The 22,408-nt window shown below is 39.6% G+C and overlaps 1 long non-coding RNA gene across 2 annotated transcripts; it reads right to left on the bottom strand.

Annotated features, from left to right (window-relative positions):
- Positions 1-10,095: 10,095 nt before the first annotated feature.
- LOC147269191 (uncharacterized) lies at positions 10,096-12,360 on the bottom strand. 2 transcript variants are annotated; one of them, XR_015111348.1, is made up of 4 exons: positions 11,760-12,360; positions 11,451-11,576; positions 11,244-11,327; positions 10,096-11,104 (listed from the first exon to the last, which is right to left on the bottom strand). It is a non-coding gene; the product is annotated as an uncharacterized LOC147269191 (long non-coding RNA). The 2 variants fall into 2 exon arrangements; XR_015111346.1 differs by having other exon boundaries at positions 11,451-12,360.
- Positions 12,361-22,408: the final 10,048 nt, after the last annotated feature.

The raw sequence follows: 22,408 nt of genomic DNA on the forward strand, positions 1-22,408 counted from the left end.
TACTGATGAAAAAAAATGTGCAAAATGTCTCCCCTTAGGTGGTATTTACACTGGCAAAGTATCAAGCAACGAATCAGCTCATTGCTAGAAAAAAAAATCTTGCAATTAGCATTTTAAAATCCTATTTAACTTCCTGTTTACACAGCTCCTGAGAATGTTAACGAGGAGTGAGTTCAGACACTTCCATTAGTCTCTCTTCCCAAGGGTAATCTCCTGTCAGCGCACGGCTTTCACGTGCGTTTCTGATATGACGTCAGTTTTGAGATTAATAAGTGACTAGATGAAGTTTCATTCTATCTGATCGGCCAGAATCACATTAATAACCGTGGAATTATTGTGCTGTTGAGGATTCACATTTAAGTATTTATGAGTCAGATCTATTATCATCCTGACTTGAATGCAAATTCAGGTTTTGTACATTTACAAAAAGAATCTTTCCTCATAGAAAATGAAATGTTCCATAAGGACCTCAAATCAAAAGGGTAGACACTGTACATTTGTGTCTCGACAATAGATGTGTATGTGATGGATATTTAGCAGAAAAAGGAAAGTAGTTAAGTAAATAGAACTTTTCAAAGCGCATGCAACTTCAGGAAAATGCAAATCAGACACAATGCAATTTTAAGGCAGCACAGCACTCTGTATTTATAGCCATGGAGAGAGAAGGACAGGAAGACTGCTCCATTCATTCATTTCACAATTCAAGACATCTCTATAAGGAAGTGAGAAAAAATGTATTTGAATGATTTTCTTTGTGAGACATAACAAATACAGTAGGACACACCAAAACATACATTCTTAGTGATACAAAAAAGCAGAAAATGAGATAAGAGAAGGGGAAATATGACATATGCAGTATGTGTGTGTGTGTGTGTGTGTGTGTGTGTGTGTGTGTGTGTGTGTGTGTGTGTGTGTGTGTGTGTTAAGGAGGTGCTGGGTGCAATTTTCAAAGGAAAGAAATCTTATGTTGTTGTATTTCGGTGTTTGCAGGTGTATGCAAATGCTGAGGGAGGGGCAGATGTTTTATAAGGAGCAAAAGGTAAGAAGGGAGGTATTACAAAGATGCCAAGAGGGAAAAAAAACTCTAAAAAAAACATTTCTCCCCTTTCTTGACTTTTCATGTTTTGTTTAGTTTTTCCAACAAAAAAAAGTCAGCATTTAAGTCCTGATAAAAAATAATGGATGAAGTGAAGATGTAATGTTTCTGTGTAGGAAAAAAAGAGGGAAAAAAAAAGCCCAGGGTCAAACTTCCAACAATGTCCATTAAATAAAACTTGTTTTTTTGTTTATTTTTTTAAGAGGATCTGCTCCAAAATATTACTGGTCTTATTTGTAACATGTGATACCAAATTTTGAAAATAAAAAATATTATTATTATTTACAATTCTGCTTTGACCCATAAAAGACCTCCTTGGAGGAAGCCATTAAAACACATACACATACCAAACAAAATATATTAGCACACCACAAAAAGCCACACATGATGTCATGAATAGAACAAGCAGGTAAATGAGGAAGAAAAGGAGAGATACAAACATTCAGAGACAGAAGTTGACACATTTTTCAAGATGGGAGGTGTGGAGGAACTTTGTGTGATGACATATGAAACAGGCTGGAGACTCAAAGGCTTGGCTGACACTGGATGCTCGACTGGACGTCTACCACAGATGTACAAGGCGGGCTGTGAGATGAGGTTGAGCTTAGCTCCCCCGGAACATTTGAGTTCCCCCCTCCTAAACAGTCATACTAGTCATGTCGGACACTACCAGTAACACCTACAGTAGTTGGAACAACTGGCACAATGTGACCTTCATGCAGTCCAAACAGCCCGGGGTCAGACCAGCTCTTATCCTTACAAATGAATTATGAGGATAAGACGGAGAAAGTTCAACAAAGATGCAACTGCTTATCAGGGGCAGGGAGCACAGCAGGGTTGACAAAGGTGACAGTAGACAGGGACTGGTGGAGGAGTCAGGATTAGTAAGAATTTACAAATCAGTTTAAGACAAATTTGCATTCAGAATTTTATTTTCACACGGCAGCTGATCAGACTGAACTTACTGGTATTGGTGATCAATTTGATGGGAATGTTACAAATGATGATAGTAAATGATCAGCCCACAATAGTTTTTGATGGCACAGTTTCATATCTTTGTATGTTTGTGTTTGTGTGTTTCTTTGCACATTCTACAATGCAATCTGTCGAAACTCTCTTTCAATCCTATAATCTATTACAATATTTCTGTTTGCTGAGCCCAAATGTGTGAAAACAGCATGCTATAGTTTTGATGCCAACTGACCTCAAACAAGAGTCGGTCAGCAACACAAACCCGCAACACCACACCTCACCGATGCCTCACACATGCAGCGATACTCTGCTTGTCCCCAGTCAGTCAGAATGGAAAGCAGATGAGGGAATAAAAAGCAAAACAGATGTGGCTTATTCCTTGCTTGTTGAGGGCAAAGCAAATCCCTCAAGATGGTTGGTTGACGTTAACAATTATAATGCTGTCAATGCTAGAAACGTTAGAAACTATAAGATGTCACCTCACATTTACTGGACTATTTGAATAATTAGCATTCTTAAACACAAACCAAATATGATATCCCAGCAGCTATTTGACCAATGCAATATTATAATTTCTTTTAAAGGATTTTTAAATCTGAAAAATGGCCATTTGGACCAGAAATGGCACAAACACCCAGTGTGCTGCTCTTCATTAAATTTGAATTGTTTTTGAAGTTTTAGTGGAAACTGAATCAACTGGATTGGACAGAGGAATTAAATATTAACAATAACTGAAATAACTATAGTTTGATAATGCATTTTAGGACAGATTGCTGATTTAGGCAGATTGTAATCATCCTCATGAGGTACATTATGTGCAGTTTAATTCACTGACCATTGCAGTCTAAGGTGACTCACAGTGGAGTTGTGGCGGTAATAAAGGCGAATTCCCCACCAATGAAGACATGACTATGTTTGAATAATATCTTCAAAAAACAAGAGGATGGACTATAACACAAGTGAGATGACAAGCAAAGGACAGTCAACTGTTTTTTTCTTCTCATCCAATGTTTCCCAAACTATGTGTACTCCCTGGGATGCACACATTTACGGCTGCGAATTTCCACTCAGTCCTCTCTCCTACTTATCCACTGATCCAACTCACTCCACACGCTTCAAGGCAAAAGGTATGAGCCGATCCGAAGGGTGTGCACCCTCACTCTGGGTTGGAAAAGAGGGGTCCTTTACCTTACTTGCTCAAAAAAGAATAAATAGTCATCTTCGCCTCACACCCAAGGGAGCAGCAGGGAACATCAGCTGAAGACAGAGTCCCTACTGTCAAAACTGTCTGCTCTGGGGCTTCTAGCATCATGTCTTGTAGAGGTAACATTAATGTTAGCAGTGGTAGCAAGCCTCTGGTGGTGCTTGTACCATCTTTGGAACAGGAGGGTGAATGATTTTCAAAAAAATAGTTTTGGAACCTTTGCTCTCTAACCACTTGATAGGATTTACTACTTCTTCTGCCTGACGTATGTGAACTTTAATATAGCAACTATTTAAGTGCAGCTTATAGTGACTGTGTATGGACAGCGTCTGGGTGACTGCTGCTTTGATCGGGAGACTGGAAGGTTTATCAGTAAGACCATCAAACTGCTGTAAAAATGCTTTTTTTCCTCGAAGGTGTTTGGCATCACACACATTTCTTGCTTCCCTGCTTTGTGTTTGGATGTGTATGTCATCTGTGCACGGTTGTGGTGTTGGTTTCCGTGTTCGTAGGGGTGACATAGAGAATTGTTAAAAGAATTGTGTTGACATCTTTGTTGGAATGTGGATGGTTGTTTTGAGTCCATTTAAACTGCTTTTTTCAAGGAAAAAAAGAGAAACCACTGGAGTACCAATGTCAATGTGGCAGGAAAGAATCTAAACTTCTGCCACAGTGACAAGGTAAGTGACATCACATTCATCACATGACCTTGCTCCGGACCGCAGCGCCCAGTGATGATACTGGGCTCACCATCCATGAAGGCTTCTTAAAAGTCTAAATTGATGAGCAGAATGTCCTCTGCATGTCCTTACCTCTGATGCCTGATGTTCATCTCTTTGACTTTTCTTTTCAGAGATCTGGTGCAGCTTGTAAAGAGTCAATGCAAATGTGGAGTTGGGTGATGGATGAATGATAACCTCCAGGAGAAGAAATCAGATGGAGAGCAGGGGTCATGAGCAGAAGCAGTGGGATATAAGATGAGAGGATATTAGGAAGTGGTACAAGAATTCTCTATGTACAGATTCACTGCTCTGAGAGTCATACGGCGTCATCATCGTTGGCAAGCTGTGTAAGGCATTTAAAAATGGAAAGAAATTAAAGTAGAATGAAAAGAGAACAACAAAATAAATAGAAATAATTTAAGTGTACTGTTGTAGCCCCAGGTAAACCTGAATCTTATGTTTAGGATCTTAACCATAACTTTATATTTTTATACAACATTTTTAATTCTTAGAATAGAAATGAAAAAAAGAACAATATTCTTGTCGAAATGCCAAAATATATTACGTCGATTAATACGAATTAAGAGAAAATGTTATTTATATAGCAAAAATAAAGGTACCAATTTTTATATCTTGTCCAAGAGGTTCATGCTTCAGAAACAGATTTGTTTGGTGTTTGGTCGCTATACTACAGGGAAAGTTTGAAGGTCATATCATCAATCAATGACAGATTCTTCTTGTAGATATTGTTATTGTTAGATACTGCTCTCAGTTTATCCTTAAAAATAGATATGCCTCCAATAATAAACCAGATATTGCAGATATATTTTCAATAATAGGAAAAGAAAAACAGTTGATGACTTTCCTTAAGTTAAAGTTTTGAGAGAAGGCGATTTTAACACAGTGAGTGATGAAAATGTAGAAAGATGGACTCCGAGGTACAGAGTGACAAGTGAAGAGAAAATCTACTGGTAGGATGGGTTTCTGTGGCATCTGGATATATGTAAATCAAATATTATATACTAATAGGGATAAGGACAGTCTTGCCTGCACTTCTATTTGTGATCAGGTGGTCCTCCTACAGCCCTGATCCCATTTTCACAAGGCTAAAAGAATATGGCCATAGCACCTGATTAATAGGATCCGATCCTGCGTTCTATCAGAACTGCTCTCAGAGCTGCCCACTTGTGATCATATCACCCCGGAAGCATGTCAAGGCCAGGTCTGAACAGAATCTTACAAAGTGAGCTCCATAAAATCTGATAAATGATTAAATAAATTGACTAAAATACATCTCAAAGTGACAGGTTAAAAGGGTTTTCAATACAGAGGCCATGGCAACATTCTGTACTGTCACATGAAATGTGTGGCGGCAAACGTCTAGAAACAGTTACATGATGTGATGAAACTAAAGTGCAACTGAAACTATAATGACTGAAAAAAACAGGTTAAAGCAGTGAAGAGTTCAAAGCATGAATTTTAAATGTTTTCATATTTGTTAACATCTGAAATTTCTCCAAACTGCCTATCTGCATTTGCGCGGGGACACATCTTAAATAAAACCCTTGTACAAACCATATACCCATTAACTGATAAATAATGTCCATGGTCAGAAAAAATGTCAGTCGGTGGTGGTCTTTGCCTAAACCTTACACACTAAAAAATGATAGATTGTATTATTTACACAAATGCTTGGTGAAGCCTCTTGTTATTTTTCTTTTGTGTTTGGGTTGATCCACCAATGTCCTCCTCCAAAATACTGTTTGTCCAATTCACTGTATCCACCCATGTCAATTAGCCCAGCTGTCTGGGTCCGTGACTCCACCTAACTGACAATACTTTGATGTCACATTACATCTGGGATCTATCAAAGTCTGTATGACATTATAGTGGTAGAATCAGCCCTATAACGTTCGCTTGGCTCACAATGGTAAGTGTAATACTCTGATAAATATCAGTGGTATTTATTTCATGATTTCCATAGGAATAAGTTAAGAATAAAATGCCAGTTCATGGTTAAGCTAAAATTTATATAAATAAGTATTTGGTATGAAGAAGATATTAAAATGTATAAAATTTGTGTTTAAAATTAGTAACTTTCAAAAGAATATCATTTCATGGGGTGTGAATGTCTTTAAAAAAATGTTAAAAGTAATTCTATTACTTTAGGTTACTTGCGTGAGTTCATGACCTTTAATGTTTACACTTCCGGGAGAGACGCGCGCGAGGAAGAAGGAGCATCCTGTTAATGGCGTAACGTTATCGGAGTTTCGAGACTGTGAGTGTCGTTCGGAAAGGAGTTTTTATCGGTAACGGACTGTGAACTGTAATTAACCGACGTAATCGGAGTGCGTGAGTCGGATTCTCCGCCACCGATTGTGTTTTGTTGAGCACCAGGCAAGTCCAGTTACAGAAGCTAGCGGGAGCTAGGCTAACGCTGTCCACGCTGAAGGGAGACGCCGCTGCACGGACGGGACAGGAGTTTCGGTGAGTCGCCTCGGGAGAGAGTCGTTAACGGAGGACGCGTCACTTCTGTCGACGGAGTCGGAGGACGGGTCGTGGTTGCTGACGGAGCCGGAGGATGTGCCGCTGCTGCGAGCGGGACGGTTGCTGCCACAAGGAGCGAGGGATTCATCGGCTGCGGTCCGGTATTGTTGACTTCACCTACACAAGGGGGATCTGGTAAAGGTTTCCATCATGAGCTCCAATTAAAGCGCGCCAACGAAAGTAAACAAGAGTGCACTCGAAATAAAATTAGACAGTTGAAAAAAAGACAACAACAATTCTTCTTTTTTAATTTTCTATAGTCTCGTTTATTCAAGGTTTGAATGTGTTTTTTTGCAAGCCTTTAATACATTTTCTAAACTGAAATCTTGTGTTGGTTTCATTGAATTTGGTGTTATTACTGAAGCTTTACAGCAGAGTTTAAAGGTCAAGTGTACTCCCCATAGCCTCCTTTTGAATATTTAAGAGTGAGAATCATACATTGCCCTAGACTGATATTAATTATTCGAGATGTGACTTTTACCATAAAAGATATTTGAAATGAGTTAAAGTGTTCCCTGTAAGCCTAAGGTGGGTTTTAATATTCGAGCCGGTGGTAAAAGGGTTACATAAAGTATCAATATGGTGTTAGCAGATCTAACGCTACGGATGTTCTTTGTCAAATGTTAATCTGTGTTAATAGCAAATATGTAACAGAATTGCAGATGAAACAATCTAGTGTTAGCCAACCAACTAAAATCCTTGCGGACATGCTAGCACATAGCTAACAACTGTATGTTAAATGTGTTGGGCAGGTTAGCAATTGCAGTTTCATGACATTTAAGTTATTATTTTTTAATGGTGGCAGTGTTTGACTTTAACAAATGCCAGAGCTCAAAGCAATAAAAAGGAGGAGAAAGTGGGGTGTCACAAGGCTTACCGTCTTTTTCTCTGTCTGACTCATTTTACCAGACAAAGTTTACAGGTGTATGAAGCTAATGCTAATCTAATGTTATCCAGGCGTTACTACAGATTGACGTTATTTATCTTAATGGGAAGCTTTTAATAGAGAAGTCGACAGGATAACAGTTTCCCTAACTGGATAGTTGTAAGGTCCTGGCCCTGGAAGATGACCACTACCTTCTCAAGTAGTCCTCGCATGGAAGGACAGGCTTCCAAGCAATACTTGGTCAGGCTAAGGAAAACCTTACTGACATTATTGGCTTTAAGCATAGTTTTCCACTGGAAAGGTACACAAGGGCACTTCACCATGTTTTATCTACCCTAGACCAAGAGGTCACTGCTGCGTGTATGGGTGGGCCATCCATCCAGCCATTTTCTACTGCTTATCCTTGTTTAGGGTTGCGGGGGGCTGGAGCCTATCCCAGCTGCCTGTTGCCAATCCACCGCTGGACCAACACATATAGACAGACACCCATTCACACTCACAGTCACACCTACGGTCAGTTTAGAGTATCAATCAGCCTCGTCCCCTCTTGATGTCTTTGGACTGTGGGAGGAAGCTGGAGTACCAGAGAGAACCCACACAGGCACAGGGAGAACATGCAGACTCCACACAGAAAGACCCGTGCATGAGCTGGGACTCAAACCCTCAACCTTCTTGCTGTGAGGCGACACTGCTAACCACTGCACCACCATGCTGCTATACAATAAAATATGTTTTTTGAAAAAATTGAGGGGTGGGGGTGGAGAAGCTGTTCAACAATATTGCAGTTGATTTTGGGACCATGGCCTCTACCCTGTCCTACAGTAGCTTACAGAACACAAAAGTAGTTTACAGGAGGAGCATCTATCTTTGAGCATATGGATACTGAAATTCATGTCATGTATGTAAGTAGAAATTGTGCTCCTGTTTTATAAATTATTATCAGTTGTATTTACACAGCAAATCGAAAGTTCAAGAACAACACTCAAAAACAAATTATATAGTTTAGACACATACAAGTTGGTTGGTAATTCTTTTATTCCACGAATACTCATTTAACTGTGTTTCCTCATCACTTTAAACAGCTTTATAATTAGTTATTTGTGCTAAGCTTGAATTTTAATTGCATGTTTCATCAACATGGAGTTAGTTCTTGACACGAATATTTTTGTGCCCAACAAGTCCGCATGTATTTTGTGGATCTGGAGAGGGCTTATGACCATGTTCCAAGGAGCACCCTGTGGGGGGGTAATACTCGGGGAGTACGGGGTGGAGGTGCCCTTACAAAGGGCCGTTCAGTCTTTCTACTGGAGGAGTGAGTCTGGTCTTCGTTGCAGTAAGTGGGACTTGTTCTCGGTGAGGGTTGGACTCCGCTAAGGCTGCCCTTTGTCACCAGTTCTGTTCAAAACCTTTATGGACAGAATTTCTAGGCACAGCCGGGCGGTCGAGGGGGTCGAGTTTAGTGGAAGGAGGATGTCATCTCTGCTTTTTGCGGATGATGTGGTCCTGTTAGCTCCATCAGGCCATTAACTCCAGCTCTTGCTGGGACAGTTTGCAGCCGAATGTGAGGCGGCTGGTATGTGAATCAGCACCTCCAAGTCTGAATCCATTGTCCTCAGCCGGAAGAGGGTGGCCTACCCACTTCAGGTTGGGGGGAGGTCCTGCCTTAGGCGGAGGAGTTCAAGTATCTCGGGGTCTTGTTCATGAGTGAGGGTAGGATGGAGCGGGAGATTAACAGGTGGATTGGGGCAGCATTTGCAGTGACGCGGGTGCTTAACCAGTCTGTTGTGGTGAAGAGGGAGCTTAGCCAAATGGCGAGGCTCTCGATTTACTCGTCAATCTACGTTCCAGCCCTTACCTATGGTCATGAGCTTTGGGTAATGACCGAAAGAACGAGATCGCGAATACAAGCGGCCAAAATGAGTTTCCTCTGCAGGGTGGCTGGGCTCTCCCTTAGAGGTGGGGTGAGAAGCTGAGTCATTTGGGAGGTACTCAGAGAAGAGCTGCTGCTCCTCCATGTCGAGAGGAGTTAGTTGAGGTGGTTCGGGCATCTGGTGAGGATGACTCCTTGACGCCTCCCTCGGGAGGTGTTCCAGGCATGCCCAACCGGGAGGAGGCCTCGAGGCTGACCCAGGACACGCTGGAGGGATTATATCTCTCGGCTGGTCTGGGAATGCCTCGGGATTCCCCCGGAAGAGCTGGTGGAAGTGGCTGGGGAGAGGACAGTCTAGGCTTCCTTGCTGAGACTGCTGCCCCCACGACCCGGATCAACCAGATAAGCGGGGGACGACGACGGCATGCTATGCTTAATTTTAATTGCATGTTTAATTACCATGAAGTTAGTTCTTGCCACTATTTATATCAAGCTTAATTAGGTCCATGTCTTAACATTTTCCTCTCTTTGATTGTTCAGTGTGCTTTAGTTTCCAAGTCAAACAAGTATTTTACTTATCCATCGTCATCTTCCGCTTATCCCTACACATTAAGGGTCGTGGGGGGGCTGGAGCCTATCCCAGCGTCAACGGCCGAGAGGCGGGGTTCACCCTGGACAGGTCGCCAGTCCATCACAGGGCCAACGTACAGAGACGAACAACCATTCACACTCACATTCATACCTATGGTCACTTTAGAGAATCCAATCAGCCTAGTCCCCAATTGCATGTCTTTGGACGGTGGGAGGAAGCCGGAGTACCATAGAGAACCCATGCAGACACAGGGAGAACATGGAGACTCCACACAGAAAGATCCCGTGCCCGAGCCGGGACTCGAACCCGGAACGCTCTTCCTGTGAGGCCACAGTGCCAACCACTGCACCACCGTGCAGCCCATATTTTACTTATTTCAATCTAAAATGTTTTACGCAGTCACTTGAAGCATTTTGAATTTCGGTGTTTTAAAGGTGGAATTGTTTATACATAAAGCTTGATTGAATGATGTCTGCCAGTACTTGAAACTTGAAAGAAACTTTATTGTCCCCCTGAGGATAAATTATTTTTGCAGCGAGCGGAACTAAAAACAAAACGTACAATTAAAAAAAACAAAAAAAAACAAAGAGCAAACACTCATTCAATCATTAAAAGTTGCACAGATTCCCAGGATGATTAGTCACATCAAGTTAATAAAACCAATGGTCGCAGGGACAAAGGAGTTCTTGTATCTGTTAGTTTTGCACTTTGGTACCGTGTACCGGTGACCAGAAGGCAGCAGTTTATACTCAACATGCAGCGGGTGGCTGGGGTCGGCCAGTATGGCCTTGGCTCTGTTGGTAGCTCTGGCCTTGTACAGGGCTGACATGGGACCCCAGCAATGTTGCTGCAAACTTTTGTGACTCTTTTAAGTCTTTTTTATCCTTTAATAGTGAGGGCCCCAAACCAGCAGATAAAAGAAAAGATGAGAATGGACTCATAAAACATTTTCATAAAAGAGGGATCTACATTAATACATCTCAGTTTACGGTAAAAATAAATGCGCTGGTGGGCCTTAGCAGTAAAGTGTAGTACAAGTTGTTGTAAACTAATCAACTGACTAATTAGACAGTTGAGTTGCGATAGAATGGAAAAAACAAGAACAGCAAAAAAATATATTTCTATAGTTTTATGGACAAGGTAGTTGGGGTCTAGTCTTCCTGTTGCTGAGCCGCTCCCAGAACCCTCTGTCCAGCAATTGGACGTTTAGTTGGCCTGGAAGGGCAAAACACAGTAACACTAGTAATCAGCATGTACTTTATGTGGTCAAGTTACTTTTTAAATGTATTTATTATTTTTTTATATCAACATATTCATGTCTGTCATGCATTTATTTGGTCAAGGTGCAACATACCTTTTATTTGTAGGTGGGGTTCGGTTGTGGAGGTAACCACAGTTGCTCTGACCACAGTGGCTCCCTCGGTATGACAGCCTCCATCTGAAACAACATTCCACTGTATTAATCTCCTATATATACTTCCAGATGTTTTTATTTTTTATTTTTTATTTTTATACTGATTGATGACTGGGCCTGAAAACCCAACATCAAGCTGCAACATACCTCAGACTCTGTGTTCACAAACTGCCTCCTTCAGAAAGCTCCGGTGATTCGTTGATGGAGATGGAGATTGGCCACGGTGCCGGTCACTTTCCAGGACTGCATCATGTTGTATGTCCTCACTGGGACCTGCTGCTCAGATCAGCTCTTTCAGTCTCCAGTTAAATTTATCATTTTTCACCCTTCGGTTTCATCAAATGATGTCAATGATCTGCCCCCTATTGGGGTGGGGTGGGGGTGGGGGTGAATAACTAAACCAGAGAAATCATAGTTTATCGAAGACTTTGGCGTTGATGGTAAGTTTCCCCAAACCTGAGTCACACAAGCCCAGATGGTGAGGTGCACCAGGAGGCCTGCATCACCCCCAGACTGACGCTGTTGACTTGAAGCCAGTCGTTACTCACGGCTCTCCCTCGAAACCACGTTGTACAGTGCCGAACAGAAGAGAGAGTGAAGGGGTTCAATTTAGTAAAAACATTCAGGGCAAGTTTCTTTTTTTTTTTTTTAACCTTAATTTATTCAGTGGAGAAGAGGGAATGCTCTCATGATTGGGTTTCATTTATTATTATTTTCACTTCATTTCATCACTTCTCTGGATGATAAAGACGACAAGACAAAATTAGGTGTTACACAACTTCTGACCAGCAGTGTGAGTATAAAAGTGATATAAAATCTTACCAGTGATTGGAGATGATAAAAACAGTCAAATGTTAAGAAATACTGAACATGTGTGTGTACTTACAGCCTGAGGGCCTAACTTGTTCTCCATGTCCTCACATGAGCCTCACTTTAAAAGCATTATTTGACTCTTTGGTGTGGTTGGTAAGTTTCTGGTCTCAAAAAAAATTGTCACACAAGCCAGCTTAATGAGTTGCACCAGGATGAACAGGGAGCTCCAGGCTGCAGCTGCTGGCCTACACATGGGTCTTCCATGGTAGAGTTTAAGCTTAGAGAGATATATATATATATATATATATATATATATATATATATATATATATATATATATATATATATATATATAATATTAACCTGCAGTTCCCTTTTTTGCAAGCACATCCTTGTCACAATCACACACATTAGGGTCCAAAATGAAAATACCACAAGGCATTGTTAATTTAATGGAATAAGGTACCACTCTTACTTTGAAATGCTCAGAATCTTACCCTCAGTACCTCTGTTCCTGCCATCAGCCACAACCTCAACTCTTTATTTATGTATTTATTTATTTTTTGGCTCTCCTACTGCACCAGGTACGGCAGATGTAAAAATCATTAAAATACAAATACTTTGAGGTGTATTCCTGCCCCCCTCTGCTGCAGGGTCTGGATCAGTGTCTAAATTCTATGAATCAATCCAGTTTCACACTCCCCTGCCCTGCCAACTTGATAGATCCACCGGTGTTTTAGTAGCTGTAACATGTACTCCAGCCTGTTCAGGGTCCTCCTACATGTGTTCACTCTACTGGCTGAAGTTTGAACAAGAAGTCTCACCCCTGTCCATCAGTCCACTTGTTACCTATCTGCTCCAACCTGATTGGGTCTGGCCTCTGCATGGTCCTTTTGCCCCTCTTGTACAATCAGTAAATGAATATTCATATAAGCAAATCTTTAATTTCTTTCCTTTTTTGTTGCCCTGTTTTATCCTCATGCGGACTTATAAAATATATCTAATAAAAACAGCTTCTTTGATATATGTATGTATAGAGAGAGAGAGAGAGAGTCTGGTAACAGATTTAAATGTACAGAAGCAAGTAAATGAGATGCCATTTTAAAATTTAAAAGGTCATTTGACTATCCACTGTATTTTAAATACCCTCTCCCAATTAATTTCTCCTGGTCAAAATTGTATTCCCACCAGTCAGAACTGGGTGGTAGCACTGGCATTGGTGTCAACTCCTCTACTCAGAGGGTATTTAAAACATTTGTGGCATCATGACTGCCAGTTTCCTGCGGCTGTTTTCAATAAGGGCCCCCGTGAGTGAGTCAGTTTGCGTCGTAAATGGGTTAATATATTTATATTTTGTTCCCACGATATCTAAGAAAAAGAACACATTTTAATTTTTAAAACAGACTTTAGAAAAAAAACAACTGAAAATGACAACCTTTAAGAGTTAGTACATGACATAAATCAGCACTTGAGTAGAATGGCAGGATTGACCCAGCACTGGGTAGAAAGTTTAACACAGAATGTTGGGTTAAGTGAAAAACTCAAAAATAAAGTAACTCAACTTGGGGTCTGTCCAGTATTTATTCAGCAGTCTTGCTAGAAAGGGCCCTGAATTGGTTGTTGTTTTCAACCCAGCATTTCTTAATGGTCTCCAACCTAAATGGACATTTTGTAAAGATCATTTGTAACAGTTTTGCCTGAAACCACAATATCTCCCACCATAAAGAGCACAAAGGAACCATTTTTATTGCACTAATGGGAGATATGCTCATGAAATCTTTGAGTGTCAGAAAAACAAGTTATGTGGTTGTTTGGGTTGAGGACTAGGAGTTGAAGGAAAGCGTAACCTCCTCATTGGAGGTTCAAAACACTAAGTGCTGAGTGTTCAGAAGCACCCGTAGCCTCAGTGCACAGTACAGATAAATGTAGACAGCTAAACAAGGAGATATAATTGGGTAAAGAGATTAGATGTTTAAAAGTATTAATTCAAAACTGTAATTTCTGGGGATATTTCTCTTTTAATGACAGTTTTTAGTTCAAGGTTGCAGTAGAGGTGAGATGCATGGGTGGTGGAAGATCATCAAAATGATAACACGTGTTCTAATTATTGTAGTCTATTATTCTCTCAAGGTCTTTCATTTTTTTGTGTGCCCCACTCATTTGACATACATTCAGGGAATAAAGCATAAAACTCACTGAGTTAAAAGTTTGGTTTTGAGACTTTTATGTGATTTTATAATAATGTCTGTAGAGGAGAGTTTTCAGCACTCTATATCCAGGGGTAAATAGACCATGTACACAAGATCCTGATGTAGCTTTCTTTTAACAACAATTGAAGTTAGTGTATTGAATTCAGCGTCTCTGGTGCAAGGACACTTTGAGCGTGTTCTTGTCAAATCAAATGTGTTTGTATTTTCTTTCTTTGTCTACTTTTAGCAGGGAGCAGTTCTCCAAATGAATGCATAAATAAAACCTCAATTTGTCAAAATTTGAATTACCAAGGGCTCATCTAGTTGTTTGGATAATCTTATGGGAGAAAGAACTAACTTTTTACTCCATGTTTTATGAAAGAGAGGCTCTAGATGTCTTGAAATCAGAGAGTCACTATAATAATAGTATGAATTATTTATATATTTAAGCCCTAGCTCTCATGCCACTCTAGGTTAATCACAGAATCAACTTAAAAAAAAGAGAGAAAAAAAAAAACCACCAAGGAAAACAAACAAATAAATTACCCAGAAAGAAGAGAGTGGAAAGGAGTGGGCTGAGAGAACTTGTCCCATTAAAATCGCCTTTGACTAGAGACCGTCACTTCCTGCCATTGCTTTTTCAGTCCATTAAATACTCGGCACATTGGTATAATATCAATGCTAATGCTAATACTCATCCCTGATAAACCACTGCTGTATTCAGAACAAATTCTGGAAGAAGTTTACTGTCTGAAACAAAGAAACCTGGTTTAAAATTTAAATCCCCATCCAGTGACAATGTGTTTTTATTCTTGTTCCCACAGAACATTTGAGCTTCACTGTAGAATGATGGACATGCACAGTTCGACAATGGAAGTCTTTTGCCACAATCATGAGTTAAAGTGATTTTTTTTTTTTTCTGATACCAAACATTCAATTTTCAAGTAGCAATAATCAAGCAACAAAAGATTCAGCTCAATGACAAATTCCCCCACCATGTTGAATTTGTAAGCTTTTTTTTTTTTTGTCATGTCACTTGTGTTTCTTTTCTAGAGCTTTTTTTTTATCATTTTCAAGAGAGCACCACTTCCAAGAGGAGGGCCTTTTTGGCCTTTGAAAATGGAAAATAATACATGTTTCAAGTGTCTAATCCACTGACAGTAAGAACGCTTATATATCTGTTAGCTGAGAATGAAATATCTAATCAACAGAGCAGGTCCTCCACTGAGCTCACCATGTTGCCTTTATAGTCGAGCCCAAATCTCGAGCCGAGAGTGATTCGGTCAGGCAGAAACTGCAGAGTCCCTTTGTGGTCCATGATTGCAGTGAAGCTGTGCAACTGCAAGAGCGACCTTATCAAAAGACAATGCCTGCTGAAATTTTAGCAGGACACACGTGGGAGCAACGCAGATACAGGGGAAGGGAGCTGCGTCCACACAACAGAGACTCATAAAGATGAGGCTGCTCTAATAATGTGGGAAATGTGGGGTAGCCGGATACGCGAGTGAGGACTCGTGTGAGACGTAGTGTTTTGTCTTTCACAGAGACGCAGCGACAGGAAGAGAATCTGAATCTCATTGCTGTTGCTGTCGGCAGCTTTCAGATGACTCCGGCAAGTGGAAATAAATCTATGAGCAGAAAGAAGAGATCCAGCAGGCTTTACATGATCATTCGCCAGTTAAAATTTTCGTGGCGATATGACGAGCCCTGAATGTATTTCATATTGATTCACATGAGTAATGCTGTTTCCTCCATTCATTGTCTCTCTCCTCACAGCACAATACCTAAATAAGAGAACCAAATATGTTCTCCTACATGTATTTATCACACCGAGTTGTTACTTACTTCTGTGTTCCAATGAATAAAAAAAAACAGTTGCTTACTGATCCAAGACATTATAAAGGATTTGACACAGTCTCAGGCACTGTGACTAATAAAGCAGAGGTGCTATTCAGATCGACTTCTCTAGCATGTGATGTAGTCCGCAGTGAGACGTCTCAGAGCTGCTATTCGATGTAGATAAATGCCTGTCGCAGCATTTCTCAATAATGTTCATCTGCTCGGCACACTGGTGATTGAAGACGATCCAGGAAACAATTTCCTGGAAAGTCAAGTGAAATCATTTGACATGTAGAAGACTGTGGTCTTGTTAGGCTTGTCTGCTCTGAGCCGCTCACGCTGGTGTTCAGCAGGAAATGAGTTTGATTGTTGTGAGTTTCCTCTCCATTGCAACATCCTCGCTACTTCTGAACTCAGGCAATGCAGTCAGGTTTTTTTGTTTTGTTTTTTTCTGTTTCCTCTGTAACAGCACATCATTTATTGGATTTAGTAAATTTTCTAATGTTATCAATAATTATGTGTACTAATAGAATAATTATAGAATAATTAGAGTGGGGATTGTTGATTTTTTTATTTTTTTTTTAAACCTGTCCTGTTCAGCAACAACCTCAGTTCAGTGGGGATTCTGTGTTTATGAACAACTGAAAAAAATAATCCAAATTTGTATCGAAAATTGCAATGTGACCTTGGAGGTGACAAAATGTTTGTCAAAATACGGTTTTAGTATTGTGAAGCTGCAGAGATATCACAGCCTCCAAATGGTAGATAGAAGAAAAGATCTTTGTTTGGTTCAGATCCTCCCAAAAAAAAACAACCTTTTATTTCTGTTTGTTTCTTTTCTATTCAAATCTCAAGTAATGAGAAGCAGAGGTTTATTCCTTTTTATATTGTGAGTCATATTGCTGTTACAATACCTTCGTTTTTTTCCAGATCGTATCCTTCTATGGATTCTCATGGAAGAAACAGAATGGAAATAATTCAACAAAACAATGCTAAATCTTTATCAACTCTGACCACCTCACACTTCAATGCACACACTTTCAAACAATTGCCTTTGTGTTGCGCTTTCATTCAATCATCAACCTTTTGCAGACTGACACGAAAGAAAGAGTGTGCTTGAGTTTCTCGATAGACAGCTCCACTTAAAAAATGTTGACAAATTTGCTGACACTCCTTTTTTTTTTTTTAAATGTTGGTATTAAATGAAATCCTCTGAGCTGATACAAACGTGTGAAAGCAGATGGTCTGACGCTAATCTGGATTTCATGTTAATGCCTCAAGTCACTAAAGCAACATATACAAGAGAGAGTTTTCATGACAAGTTAAAAGAAATCTGTGGGTGTCAGTAAAGATTCGAATGCACTTCCCCCTCTTGGTTATTCCTGCCGTTTCTCTACGTCTCGCTGTCTGAACCATTTTCTTTTCTCTCTCTCTCGCTCTCTCTAAATCAACTTTAACTGTCCTAAAATATGGGTTGCCCTGAGGAGAGGAATAATTATTAACAATTAATATTCATAATGATGTCTCCGTCCCTGGACAGCCTTCACAGGGTCTCAGTCAAATGGATTTAGAATTCAATTTTTATTTTACATAATCCAATCAAATATGTGGATGCACCCTCAAACACATCAGTCCCCCTGGTTTTTACAAATCTGGATCTGAAATTCGACAGTTTGATTTCTTCTCGGTTTATTATCCCATGCCGTTTACTATTTATATTTAAAGTGAAGCAAAGAAGTGAATGTTCAGAGTCAGAATAAAGAAATGGTATAATTTCAACCCAGTCTCATGTCAAAACGTTAAAAAGGCTGCGTTTGTCCACAGTGCAAAACGTATCAGTTCTACAATAAAGGCCTAAAAATTGTGACGTGTACGTTTTTTTTCCCCTATTCTTTTCTATTGGAACGCTGGTAGGTCATGTGACTCTCTCATGCGGGCCTCTCAAAACAAAAAACATGGCGGCCGCTCCTGTCATTTTCGGAGGAAAGTGCCTTATTCCGAGATAATTTTGATTTAATAAAGCATTCTGATGACATTTCTAGCGAGAAATATGCATTTTGTTTTCATAATCTTCGCTCAGTTCTTGTGTATAATCTTTGGTTTGTTCGTTATTACGATGAATCTTTCACCTCTCGGTTTCTGCTGTTGCTATGTTGGCTGCTAAGGACGCCATTACAGACGAGCGTCATTTCAAGATAGGTTTGGGGAAAAAAAATTAAAATATTTGTTTTTTTTTCCTCGGAGTGTGCGACAACTTCCCGATTTTCTCACAGAAGAACGGGGGCCGACTTCCACGGAAGCAGATGTTTGTAATTATTTTTATTGAACAGCTGTAGTCAACAATCACACAAACAACAACAAACAAGCGTAGCTATTTTATATTTTGATGGTAATTCCTGGGGCAATATGTTTTATATTATTTTTATTAGTCAACAATCCCACAAATATATTATCAACTCAGATAACGACGCAATGTAACAACAAAATACAATAACATAAACGCCATTTAGGTTTCCGTGGTTTTAATCATACCAACTGCAAAAAACTTGGAATGACGCCAGTAGCGTCCATAGCAACCAACATAGCAACAGCAGAAACCGAGAGGTGAAAGGTTCATCGTAATAACGAACAAACCAAAGATTATACACAAGAACTGAGCGAAGATTATGAAAACAAAATGCATATTTCTCGCTAGAAATGTCATCAGAATGCTTTATTAAATCAAAATTATCTCGGAATAAGGCACTTTCCTCCGAAAATGACAGGAGCAGCCGCCATGTTTTTTGTTTTGAGAGGCCCGCATGAAAGAGTCACATGACCTACCAGCGTTCCAGTAGAAAAGAATAGGGGAAAAAAACGTACACATTTCACAATTTTTAGGCCTTTATTGTAGAACTGATACGTTTTGCACTGTGGACAAACGCAGCCTTTTTAACGTTTTGACATGACAGTGCACCTCCATTATTTAAAAAAAAACTGCTGAAGTCTGTGGGGCTTGTGTTTTGGGGCATTATACTATGTGTGTACAGTTTGGTGTATGTTGCCCAAGTAGAAATACCAGAACCCAGATTTGATCCTCAATTCTGCTCCAAAAGGCTCTCCACCCCAGGCGATAAAGCGGATAAATACAAGTGGTGAAAATAACCTATAATCATGTATAAGTGACCAGTAACATCTGTACACAGAGGTGGAGAGAGGGTGGACAGATCGTGAGTCATGTTGGAGGCTGTTTTAAATAATCTCTGCTGTGTTGCGGCTTTTTGATGGAATTTTAATCGTTTTTGACAAGATATTTGGATGGATATGTGGCTATGTAAGTGGATACCGGGCAGCTGGTATTATACGACAAAAAAAAAAAAAATGGTACCAGCTTGAAAAGACTAAAAATGATTTTACTCTAGAATTAGAAGTAATTTTATACAAAGGAACGCCTCGGCCTGTTATCGTCTTTTCCCCATTTTAAAAAAGAAAATAAATAGCGACACTCTGCCATTACAACTCACATTGTGGTCAAAGTTGGAATTGCATCAGGCTGATGTCTATATAAGTGTTTCAAATCATTTCAAATTTCAAATATGTTGTTGTCACATAGCAACCACAACTCTACAGAAACACCGTTTGTCATACAAGGCTGTAACATGGATGTGCCAGAAGCTTGGGTTGGGTACAACATTGTGTTCATGGTGTATTATTGACTCCTAGCAAATTTCATATCCTCAAGTACTGGTATTGACTAAAGTAATAAAAGTAGGGTTTGTTTGTTTTTTTGCCTTTTTTTTAGGCTAAAGGATTTGGAAGCAGTTGGATTTGTTCTCCAAAAACCATTGCAACTGTTACCTTTATGAGCAAGTTAATTCATTTTTCATTTGAATTGTTTCAGCATCTTGAAGCAAAAGGACGACCAACTGGTGCTGCTTATAGAGGAAGTAAATACAGTTCAGTGCAGAGAGGTGGACTCAATTTGACTTAAGTCTCTGTGTTACAGAAAATTAATGATGTGAAACTGGAATTGGAAGTTAAAAACTTGTGACAAACAGGATAATTCAAATTACTTGTTTTCCACATCGGTTATAAATACTTCTCAAAAATCTATCAAGAGTCTTCGACATCACTTGACATAACATAACTGTGAATTGTTTCGACTCTCCCAAGGAAAGTATGACTCGGGGCTTGTTTGACAAGGATGAGTCACATGTTTGATTCATAGTCAGAATTGTTGTCACTAGAAACAACCCAAAATATTATGATTCCAGGAATAAATCACATATTTTAGAGAGATAAAAAGCCAAATATGCACACATTCCTGATGATAGCTGAGTCATGTTAGACATGGAGAGACAACCGGACAGACTGACTCATGTGGTGGAGGTTCAAATCAGAAAAGCATTAGCATTGAAATTGTTTGTCTAACTATCAAGATAATTACAGCCTTACACACAGATGCAAATGTTCAACAAAAGATGGAAAACTATGTGGTTCACTCACAGTTCATTGAACGCCACCTCATTGTTTGCCATTTTAAAATGGTTTGACATTCCATCAGTTTATTTTTAGCTTCCTTTTTTTTTTCCTTATTATTCGAGCAGGCTTTGTTTTAATTCTCCTGCATAGTTTGAGTGTTTTGCATGGCCTTTCTGCTGCCACTCAGATCAATGCAAAATCAAGTTGGAGTTTCTGACTATACAAAGCCGCTTTTTATACTCTTCATCTCACAAGGAACAGATATTCCTCCATAAATGTGAAGCACACAGTGCCCTACACATAAGAAATAGATCTCTCAGGCTGGTCCACTTCTTTAATAACATGGATATTTCTTCCTGAAATGTAGAGCAAAAAGCTTAGGAAACCTGATCCTAAATGTCAACGCTTTACAACGTCTAAGTCGCCGCTTGTGATTCAATGTAAGTCTTCAACCAATTCCTGGGACTCCCGGTGAGCCAACAATGTCAGACGCATCCCTCTGAAATTTCATGGTTTCCGTTTTTTAGAGCAAACCCCTTCCTCACATGTCACCACCTATCTCCCCATCTGTCCTCATTTTTCCCATCAGTCTGTCAAAGCTGTCCAATAAAGGCAGTCTTTTACTCACTGTTTGGGCTGCTATTGTTTGTAGCTTCCATTTATGTAGTAGAAGCCTGTCCAACGTCAGCAGGGGGTGATGAATCACCAGAGGTTCATTGAAATGTTAATGTCATTGGAAACTTTCTTCTCTTAACCTTATGACACGTTTCATGTTCAGGGTGTATTTACCACCCTAATTTGAAAAATAACAATATTTTTATTTTATCAAAGTGTTACTTGCTACTTTTAAAATCTGCGTCTTTCCTTTTTTCTTTCGCCCGCTTCTTGTAGGGGTTGATTAGACAGGAGAGGGCAAAGTGTGAATATTCAGCATGCCTCTGCTGTGTTTTGCATCAAATTTTTATCAAGACATAATTGTGATAAATGATGCATGTAATCAAGCATTAAATAATGCTAGAATATGCAACCTCCAAAGTTAAACTGTGACCAGCATGTCTGTGTCCTTCGTCCCCAGTGGATAGGTGCCATCTGGCTGCGGCCATTACCACTGACCTGAGTGCCAGACTCCTTAGTGTGCAAGGAAGCTCAACATCGACCGGTCAAGCCCCCTCACACCTGACCACATGGATGCAACCTTGCCAGAAGTGTTAGCGGACAAATTACACATTCAAGATGGTCATATCCTAAAGGTTACGCTCAAGTGTGTACGGCCTCATCCATATGAAAAATATTGTTCCACAATATGCTACTCTGTCTTCCATTCTTTGAATTTTATTTATTTATTTATTTTCAACTGACCTGCACGGTTTAAATCTTGGTTTGGTTCATCATCGGTATTTTATTTATGGTGAGTTAAACAGTTTTTAATCAGGTCTAAGTAACTTAACATAATCCAACTGAATAAACATCAACAGATCTGAAATAAAAATTACCTGTTTTTAATCAATATTACAAGAAAATCAACATCAGACTCTCCTGATATTATGATGACACTGAATTTTTCATTATTCAGAGAGAATATGGTTAATAGAACAACGGTGGTCACAAACCAGATTGATTTTATGTGTGTGTAATATCACATGATTCTATGTGGAACATTATTACATTTATTTTGTTCTAATACCTATGTAATTATTACATACATCCGCACAACTGAGATGACAAAGATTTCACTTTATAAGACCTTTCCCCCCCCCCCTCTATATTGTGCTTTTTGTAGGCAGTGGTTGTATTTTGCTATTT

This window comes from Aulostomus chinensis, chromosome 2, assembly GCF_037954235.1.
Source record: "Aulostomus chinensis isolate RoL2024-O1b breed Wild chromosome 2, RoL_Achi_v1.0, whole genome shotgun sequence".
NCBI lineage: Eukaryota > Metazoa > Chordata > Actinopteri > Syngnathiformes > Aulostomidae > Aulostomus > Aulostomus chinensis.